The sequence below is a fragment of the Columba livia genome, chromosome 14 (genome assembly GCF_036013475.1).
Source record: "Columba livia isolate bColLiv1 breed racing homer chromosome 14, bColLiv1.pat.W.v2, whole genome shotgun sequence".
NCBI lineage: Eukaryota > Metazoa > Chordata > Aves > Columbiformes > Columbidae > Columba > Columba livia.
In genome coordinates, this window is record NC_088615.1 from 2687646 (window position 1) to 2698420 (window position 10775).

General features: G+C 43.5%; 1 long non-coding RNA gene across 1 annotated transcript; it reads right to left on the reverse strand.

Annotated features, from left to right (window-relative positions):
• Nucleotides 1-436: 436 nt before the first annotated feature.
• Nucleotides 437-10499, reverse strand: LOC135575399 (uncharacterized). The gene is made up of 2 exons (XR_010466092.1): nucleotides 9455-10499; nucleotides 437-4123 (listed from the first exon to the last, which is right to left on the reverse strand). It is a non-coding gene; the product is annotated as an uncharacterized LOC135575399 (long non-coding RNA).
• Between the last annotated feature and the right edge of the window lie 276 nt (nucleotides 10500-10775).

Below are 10775 nucleotides of genomic sequence, written 5' to 3' on the forward strand. Positions count from 1 at the left end.
CGGTCTTCTCTGGGAACTTTCTGCATAAAGAATGGGTTACATGCTGGCTAAAGTCTTCTGGGCACTGCTCTATCTTTTTTATTGCAAGGTGCACTTGAAAGCCATATGATAAGAAAGACAACAAATGCGTGTATTATGAAATGTCTGCAGGGACTGACTGACCACCCGGCTCCCTGCAAACTCCGACTTTATTGGAGAAACGCAGGAGACCAGGAAATCAATAGCAACAAGCAAAACTTGTTTATTTGTGCCAACGCCGAATAACAAACCCTGAGCTTTTTCCGCATTGCATGTGCAGGAACACGATGTCAACACGACCGTGCTGCAACAGGAAGCAAAAGATAAGACTTGGTGAACAATCAGCTCTTCCTGAGCGCCAACCCCTCACTGTGTTTTTGTTCATCTTCTGCTTTACCAAGTTGAGGTTACCAATACAAATGATCTTTTTTAGCCCTTCGTTTATTTCACAAACTGCTTTAAGCTATTGCTAATACATCTTTTATTTCTAAGGACTTGCCTAATTTTTAGCAAGAAGCGTGTATACAAATGCTACACCCCCTGCGGTTTGCGGTGGGTGGTCACAACATAGAATTTCTGTCACTTGACTGGATGACAAAGAGAAATTAATCAGAGAATGAAAAACGATGTGCTCATCATAATTAGTAGGCATTTCCAAATATATTCCTGGAGAAGTTTCTTGCCGGAGAGATTTGTGCACCTTCTTTATAATTGTCAGATGGCTTTGTGAATATTAGCACCGTCATGACAACAAATGGCATTACCCCACATACGGAAACAAAGGAAAATCTAAATGTACAACCTCTTCATTTTCATTATTCATCAAAGCCTAGTCACAAACACAGGGAAATATCACTGTAAAATCCACTCAGTGCTCGCTTTTCTTTTTCTTTCTAAAAATCAGTGGGCTGTTTCCTTATTCCGACAGCATTCTGAATTTAGCACACACCGCTCGTGTTTTCTCTCACCCGTGGCAGCTGAACTGAAACGTCTGAGTTTCTGGGGCACTGATGCTTGAGAGCACAGGGAGCGATGCCCCATTCCGAGCTCGGCAAGACCCTCTGCATGCTGGTGGAAAGGAACGGGCCCGGCACAATGGAGCCACTGATTAAGGAGAACAATCATGGAGGATTTCCTATTATGCCAAGCTTGAGAGGGAAACAGTAAGCAACATAAAGGAAATGAGTGCATGTGCTCAAAATGAAAAGGTCAGCCAGCCGCAAATTTTCAGCTTTGATATACACGTAACATTCTAACTCCCATTTTTTATCACAAATTATAGCTTCCCAAGGTCTCCAGGAAGTTGACGGACTGTGAGGTTATTGGGTGGTGTGAGAACGGAACTAACTACGATTTACAAACTCGTCATTGCAGCATATCCACTTTTGTGTAACGAAGAACAAAGCAACCACCCTAACAGCATCCTTTTTTGCATTTTTGTCATACAGTTCTAAATAACAGCTCCTGCCAGCACCGGAGACATTCAGACCCCACCCCCTCACTCAAAATGCCCTGCAAAGCTGATTTAACAGAGTACAACACGGGCAGGCAAAAGCTGGTACCCTCCTGTGAACTGCAGACTACGTTGCAGCTCTACACAGGTTCTGCCAGATGCTCATCCACATTAACATCACTCAAAGTCAAAAAGCAGTGACCATAAATACAACAACATTTTTTATACAATATATTGTTGGATTGGAAAAAAACAAAAGTGCAGGACTCCTGGGTTCCATGCACAACACTTCCATTGCTTCCCCACCACAGCTTAATCTTCCTCAACCTTAATTCCCTTGTTTATCAAACAGAAATATCAGCGTTTAGCTTTCTGTTATGGGCCACCGTGAGAACTGGTGAATATTCACTGGGTGTCTGAAAGATCATCAAATTAGTGTTGCTTGAAAAGAAGGATTATTTCTATTAATGCAATAGTACCAATGGGATTCATATTATTTTAGTGATGTCCCAGCCTCCTCAGCTTTCACACAGCTCTGAAAAACAACTGTAAACTATTTGTGTTGGGTGAAAAGAGACGCTGAGCATGCCATGATGCAGGTGTAAAGAGAGTTTTGTGGTTTTGTAGCCAGGGAAGCACACAAAGAGTGAAACCACGGCACTACTGAAGTTAATTGGAATGTTCATACCATATAATAAAACCCAGCTCCTAGTACAGCTTCTATTGTATCTCACAGAGCCTCACTGAGACATAACTAAAACACCAAATCATAAAGACTTCCAAATCCTACCTCAGGACTAGACTGGTAGGACAAAATTTCATTCTATGGTACTTGAATGTATAATGAAAAATGCATTAGTGACTCACTTTTTCTAAAGATAGAAGGCAGCACACCTTATGAGTCAGCTCTCTGCTGAGAAAAAAGTCCTACCTTCAATGGATTGGGAGATGCGCCATTGAAAAGAGCGTAATTATCAGCCCTCACATTGTGGGACAGAGCGGAGAATAGGCGATGGAAAGAGCAAAAATACATGAAGGACTTAGTTCATGGAGGAACTCTTCTCATCATAAGACTGACCTTTACACTGCATGAGAAGTGAATCAATCCATCACCTGTCTGGGAAGTTTACTGCAGACTTCTCTGGAAGTCAAAGCACATGTTCACTCTGGAGCTGCAATACTAGAACGAGTAAGGCTAGAATAGGTAGGACTGGTTGCCACATGTGGATGTCTGAACCAATTAGAAAAGGAAAAAAATGAGACAAAGGTAAATAAACTAAGTGTACTGAGCATTATCAAATTAGGATGACTGTAAAAGATGAGAAAAATTTTGTATAGTGTCTCAGTCAGATAATATCTACATATAAAGGAACAGAATCATACAGAAAAAAGAAACGTGCTGAATACTGAGAAAAACTGATGTGGGCTCAGAAATGACTTGAGGGAAGTTCCTTGCATCTGTCTGAACAGAATTACATAGAGTAAATAAAGGGAGTCGCTCTTCTGTGAGCTCTGGGCTAGCAAGGTAGATTTTTGTTTCATGTCCCATTTCAGCTCCTAAGTCCTTACTTAAGCAAAACTCCCACTAGAGTCAATTAAATCTTGCTTCTGATTTTAAACAACACATCTAACACAAGACAAATCCTTTCCAGTTTGTCGACTTTTTCACACCTTTCGGCTCTCTGCAGTCACCTGCAGTATTCGGGGCATGCTGTATCTGCCAGGAAAATACACACACGTGAGTCACGGCACCCTGGAAATACGACAGCTAGGGAGGTCAACGTTTTGGAGGTTGGCATTCTTCCTTCTCATATTAGTTTCACCTTAGATTAATTCCATGGTCTTCAGTAAACTTCAGCATGATTTTTGTGAGGGTGAGTCAGAGAATTTGGCCCCTCACCTGGAATAATATTGTCTGTGGCTTTGGGTAGACACAATTCAACTGCATTGCTTTTTCACGCTTCCACTCCTCCTCATTGCTCTTGCCTGGGACACGCTGCCTACACGAGCCCATTCGGAGAGGATACCCAGTGTGATCCCGCTGAGCAGCAGGACTCTTTCTTGTGCTTTGGGTAAGCTAAACGAGTTTATTAGTCACATCATAGATGACCCATAAATCTTACTGAAGCTGATTGATTGCCAGGGAGAGAATGCTTCGCTTGAATTCACAGCTTCCCCTAACTTCACTGCTTCCCTCTTATCTGGCTCCCCCTCAGAATTTAGTCAGTGGCAAGAGGCTCGATCACTTTTTCAATTGACAGCAAAAGGCAACAGCAAACTTTCTCCAGGCATTGCTGCTGGAAAGGAACCTTCAGTTCCAGGGGTTTCACATTCACATTCACATTCACCACCAGTTCTGACCTGTTGCCCTCTCAGGGGGAACTACGCCTCCCTTACCCCACATCCCTGCCCTGCCTCAAAGACTGGGGGACATGAGAACACAACGTCGCTGACGTGAACTTTACGTGGCCTCATTGGTACAACAGGGTGCAACAGAAGAGGTTCCTCATTTACATAAAGCTCCAGCCATGAGTCATCTCTATGTTCTACGGCTCCAACTTGTCACTCTGACGAGTCTCCGGCCGGCAAGTGAACGCGCTGTACTGCTCATCAGTCATATGCTCACAAACGTCCACCTGCTCGTTTCAGCGCCTGCAGTGGGGAAACAGAAACATGGAAAATGTGCACATAAAATTTCCCCGCAGTGTGGGGAGGTTGTGTGTCCAGCTTCCCATGCAGCGGCGGGGAGCTATTCATTAATTGTTAACCCACGTTATCATAAGCCAACATCTCAACTTTAAGCCTTTGCTAGCTATAGCTGAATGTCCATCAGCTGTCTATCAAATCTCTGTCCTCCTGGAGAAAAGTCTTATACTAATTACTTACACCATGTCCCATGTAGAAAACTAAGGCCAGAGGCCTCCCTGCTCCAAACCATTTAGAATTTTGGCTTCAGAGCTCAGAAAAGAACTGAGGGATATTATCCTATATAATAAACCTGTGGTTAGCCATTGAGAGCATCTTTCTCCTTGTTAGCACAAAAGGCCAAGACATCTACAACAGTGGGACTGGGTATATGTCTGCTGTAACTTCCCTGAAGACAAGAAGGGATTCCAATCTTTTGAAGCTGTTAAGTTTTAGGCTCAAGGAGTTAATCTTTTTGAATACTTCTGGAATGAGAATACTGCTCTGAACTGACTATGAAGGAAATGTTTTCCTGCAGATAGGCTTGAGAGGGAATCTAGGAAAATTAGTTACATTAGGCTAATGTTAGCGTTTGCAAATGTTCTTGTAATGAAGTTTGCATCATCCTGATGCTGTTCACGCTACTGCTGCTAGCAAAAAGCATCCACTGATATGGAAAAAGGTCAGTAGGGAAATTCCACTGAAATAAGTAGAATTGGAAACTTCTCTCTTTTTTTGCATAGGGTTGTTCCCATGATGATTTCAGGGAAGAGAGCGCGTGAGTAAGAAGATGAGGAAAGGACAGGGAAACACCAAATACTTTGATTATACACCCTCAAAATCTGGATAAAATTTGAAAATAGTTGCCATAGAACAGAAACATTTGGGAGAGAGAATAGAAGAAAGTGAAACACTAATGATGAGAGGCTCATGTTTCAGTGCTGGAAAAATCATGACAAACAGGACAGTCATCTGTGTTTCTGTGCTTGTTTTACCCATACTATGAAGCCAACCAAAAGGGAAGGGGCTAAATATTGCACGACTGAACCCAACCTAATACATCAAGGTTTATTAGCTTAGGTTCAATAGTGTGATAACCAAAACCTGTATATGGATTTCAGTCAGCACAGGCCACAGAATTGCTCTGGACATTACCATTTTGGCAACCAATATTGCGGAATGATAAAATATGAATTTCAACAGAAAAGAATATGGATATTTTCTAGGGCATGTCTTACTCATAAAACCTCGTCAAATGCCTGTAGGTCGCATATCTTCTCATTTCTCTGACATATTCCCTTTAGTAGTCTCTGACACCAGAGTTGAAAAGGTACTGACATCTTGCTTTACACCATAGGATGCAGCAGAGCCAAACTACATTAACATATGGCAGCTAAGATTAATGTTTGGAAGTAGCCCAGTCTCTGAGTCAGACTGATCCTTTCCGTTCATAAACTTTAAAGTGCCAGGAAAAAAGTAAAGAAGTCCAATTAAAATAAACCCTGGCTAACTCCACTGCAGCCTTATCATCATGGCATGAGAAGGGCAGAATTTTGCTCTTTGTTCTGTGAGAAGCTTGTGCAGGAAGCCGTGAAGTGGCCTCAGAGGAGCCAGGGTGACAGGGGTCATCTTTGGCGAGGGTGAAGTTTGGAGACTGTCAGTCCTGCCTTCTTCTAAAGGCAGCAGTGGTTTTCTATAAGTGTTTATCTGCGGCTTCATCCAAGTTACTCTGGGTTATTGATTTCTGATTATGCACTCTGTTGTCTGAAAGGCACCTTTCACTTGAGCTTTGTTTCTCATGAACCAGGTCCCCAGACACATCTCCTCTTGGCTTCTGCCATAGGCTGGAACTTCTTATCCTCAACTCTAAGCTCCTACACAAGTCCGCCAATACATCCACCCTCAGCTCTTCCCAATTCCCTTCTGCTGGGCGTTAACTTCTCAAGCAGTTTCTCTCTTAATTCTTCCATATATTTCCACACATGCTTGCATGCTCTTGTATATTTACAGCACTCTCTCTCTCCATCTCATATATGCTAGAGCAAACCCTTTGAAATTATCACCAGTTTGGAGTCTCTGGCTGAATGGCAGCTCGCTGACATCAGCATCAAGGACAGATGCTCGATTGGATTGCAAGTGACCTGAAGTCAGCCACCCAAAACTAAACCCACTCCAAATCATGGAAAAGTCATTCCCTAACAATGGCATTTCAGGGATGCTGAGTCCACAGGCTCCAGGTGAAACCAACACAAGGCCAGACACAGAGACCTTTGGTTTTATTTGTTAAGGGTTAATAAAACCTCTTTTTAAAGGATTTTCTCTAACCACTCCTTGACTTCTATAACAGGCTCTTTAGCACTGAGAAAGCCTCCTCAATACACTGGCAATCGTAGGACTGCCAAGCGACCAAGCAAGAATGATGAAAACACAAGTGTTGTTTGCAGAAGAGGCAGCCTGCTAGAAAATCACAGAAGAAGCAATTAAAAATCCATATCCTTGCAATGAAAAAGATGAAAAAAAGAGTATGTATCTCTTGCCTGAAATATCCCACTGGGCTTACTCAGCTCTGTGAATGCTACACAATATCTAGAGGAAACCACTGAGAAAGCTGATAAGGCAGCACAGATGAGCATGCCAAAAGAAAGCCGGTGAAGTGCTATTCAACATCTCACGCACACGGCCAGTCCCAATGGGTCAAACGATGGGTGAGAACCTGCTGAGCTGAAGCAGCATGACTGGCTGCCCACAGATTGCTGCCGCAGGATTTGGCAAGTCTTCCAACAAAGCTTCCAGTGCCTTCTTTGAAAGATTCCTCCTTGTGGAGGTTTTGGTTTGGTCAACTTGTTTACTGCCTGAGGGCCTTTGTGATGTCCCGGTGCTATTGAATCCTCATTCTGTTGAAAATTTCTGTGTATTGCTGGCCACAGGATATTATTCCCTCCTGCTAGACAGAGACCTGAGCACAGCCTGACCTTGCGTTTGGATGCCTGAGCTGGCTTCCACAGCTCACACCGCGGAAGCAGCCGGCCGTTCTGAGAAGGTGCCTCTCGACACAGCAAGGCAGGCACTCGGCATCCCAGCCCCGCGGAGCTTCCAGCGGAGAACGTGCCGGTGCGAGGTCTCTGGGAGAGATCCAGAACGGCACTCAGGCACCCGAGTGCAGCTTCTGCAGACTGCTGGCGCCTGTGCTCGTGAGAGCAGCCCAGGAAAGCTCTGCCTGCCCTCCTCAGCCACGTCAGATGCTCTAAGTGCCTATGGTTTCTGGCGAAAGCTTCTTTAGGCGCCGAAAGGTCTGGTGCCTTTTTTGTGCCCAGCAGCCCCCCTGCTCTGGGTGGGCTGAACGCTGTCAGCTGCTTCTTGCCCAAGTCCATCAGAAACCAGGGAGGGGGGGTTGCCAGTAAGGTCTTAAGGACTCGATTTCCTGGGCATGCTGTGACTGAGCAGGACTCAAATACACAGCGGAAGGGAACTCTCAGGAGAGATTATAGGTACTTAAAATTAGTAAACCATGGACTCCTTCACCTGTATCCCAGTCCCAACACCACCCCTGTTTCCCAGCTAAGAGCCCTAACCAGGGACCCTATTTTGAGACAAGAAATTTCGAGCTCCTGGTTACACCATGGCTTGTCTTTCCAAAGCTGGGCAGAGCACAATTTACTCCCTTCCCCTGAATGCCCTGATGTTTCTCACAGCTCTCCCTGTTCAAAGGTCCAGAACCAGCTTCCAGGACAGTGCTCTTCAGTGCTTGGTGAGTATTTAAAGTAGAGGGGTGACACATCTCCCAGGGATATTTTCACTGAGAAGACTGATTCAGGTGTCCGTGCCAAATGTGCTACTTAAACCCATAAGAAAACAATTTTTGGTCCTGTAGCAGAGTTTCACAGTGAGATATTCAGATGTTCTCTTCAGTATTTCCTATTGGCTGATGCAGGCATCTTGCCACTCGATGTACTTGCTAAGGGCACTTCAAGTCCTTCGGTTGCTAACTATTCCTCTCCAGTGTACACGGAATTTAGGCATTTAACTGCCAACTGAGCATTCCCCCTTCGAGAATCTTCTTTGCTGCTAATCCCGAAGCTCTTAAAGCTCTGTCCCTCTGTTTTAGTGTTCAAAGTCCTTCGCTCTAGTTAACTTTTAACTGGCATCTTCCTTTGGCCATGACCTTTCATGTGTTTGCAGTCTCCTGGTCGACACTAAACACTAATCAATACAGTGATGCTGTGAAAGGACGAGTTAAGCCTGTGTCAGAGGCTGAAACTTCTTCATGGAGCCCATTTCCACAGTGGGAGAAGAAACCAAATACAAAAACGTTCAGCTCACTTTGACTGTACCACAGCAAACTGCCAGCACACAAATTAAAGCAAACAAGCAAGCAAGGAGAAACCATATTAAAAACAGGGTAAATTCTCTAGGGACTTTAAGAGTGGTAGATTCCCCTTAGCATTGCCCAACGATGTGCTCACGCATTGTCACAGGACAAGGAAGAGGCCACGCGGCTGCACAGACCCTCTTCTCCATTTTCAAACACATAGCAGCCCATGATCTATGAAATAATCAGAGTATTTCTTCCTTTTATTGAGCAGGAAGCAGAGAGGTGGTTGTTATGTCTTCTTAAAGGAAAAGTTCAGCTGCTCAATGAAGAAGGACCTTAAGTAGTAAGTTGAGTAGACATTAATTTATTCTACTGTCTATTTAAAGTCCAGTCTCACAGTAATGGATGGATGGCATAATATATGTGATAATAATAAACACATACTACACTGCAACAAGACGTATAACTTACTTTTTCGTTGCCTAGTATTTAGAAAGTCCTGTCAACATGTAGCTTACTAAAATCCTAAGAGGAAGGGCTGAGCTTTCATTACTGATTATACTTAGCACAGCACTTGTATTTGAATTCTTCACCTACATGCACATCCTGTTCCTTCAGAAAGATTTCCTCACATGATGTTATTTATATTTTTAAATGCCTTATAACATTTTCTCTTCATTCTCTGCAATGTTTTTTCCTTTTCCTGAAGGGCAGTTGTGTTTAATGCTTCATGCAGCCAGCGACACACCCTGCACAACACAACACATAATCAAGTAAACACGCCCTGCGAAGCAATGCGCTCACTTCAATACTCCCCAGCCCACCCTGACACAAGCACCACAAGAATATCCTGTGAATAAACGCACGAGGGTAAAATCTGCCACAGAACATGGCAAACAAAAAGCCACAGTTCGGCTGGGAACAAACACCCCTCAGTAGCAGAAGGGGCATAAGTGAATAAGCACTTTGCCTTCCTCAACACTCACCGCACATTCCCGATGGATGAACGAAACCCAGTTGACCTAAACGATGACGGGACGTACCCAGTTCTACCTTTAGCAAACAAAGCTGCTCATGACCCAGTCACAGCACCTACAATACATTCGCAGTGCAACAGCCAGAGGCGAACATAAAGCTCAGCCGTGTGTAAGGAATCACAAACACAACAAAAGGGGGATCACACCGGAGTGTTACAGGACATTGTGTTACCCAAAATCACGCTGAGCGGGTAAGGAGCAAGGTGACAGTTTTCTGGGAAAGAGGAAATGTTGAGATTACAAAATAGAGATGATAAACCTTATCAAGGATTAATATAAACTCTATTAATGTGAAGTTACAACTAAAGAATAGCATATAATCTAGAAATCAGGAACATCTAGGAAACATGGAGCCAAAACATTTTACCTGCATGACCAAATTCATGGAATAAATATCCAGGAAGATGATTCAAATAAAGTACTTTCTGGACCTTTTTCTTTTTTTTTAAATATGGGGAGGAGACATCAGTTTTGTTGCTGTGAGGCACCAGTTAGGAATCCAGATAGAGTCATCTGTGATCTGATTTATCTATAAGAAAGTGAACTGGAATGAGGAAAATAGTCTTTTTTTTTTTTTTTGCAAGAATTACGAACACATAATTAGGAAAGAAAGGCTTGTTTGCTAATTTCAGAGCTGAACCCTATCTGTTCTGTAGTTTTTGGTCAGGCAGTTCAGCCCTCTGCTTCAGCTTTTTCATTGATAAAAGAGTTCTGAAAATATTTACTTACTGACATCAGAGTAGCAGTTTGGTTCAATTAATGTTGCTAATGCAATTTCAAGGGAAAAAATAGACAGTTTCAGAGCTACTGTTTTCAGGAAAACGTTGGTTTACTGCTCACACGAAAAAGAGGGTTAACTTTTAAATCAGTATCAGTTTACTCATTCCTGTTCTGCTGATGTGACGAGCACCTCAAATAAAGCCCTGCTTTTAGTTCCCAGCCTCATACACAACGTGATCTAAGCAGCCGCACCCAGCTGGACCGAGGACAAATTCCTGTCCTTATCTCAGCCTCGCTAGAAGCCTTATGTAATTAAACAATATTGTGACGAGGGTCTTATCTCAGGCCATTAATTTCTTCTTCCCTTGGCAAGGATGTGAGCTGGACTCCCTTGGAAAGCCGTCCTGGCGCTGCTCTGAGCCCATTACTTTCTTCAGTTTGACCTTTTAGTTGCAAGAAAGAAAAAGATAATCTTCCCAACGTGAGCTCTGACTGTTGTATTCCTGAACCTCGAGCCTGCAAAAGGCTCCTTCCCAGGCAAAAAACCCTT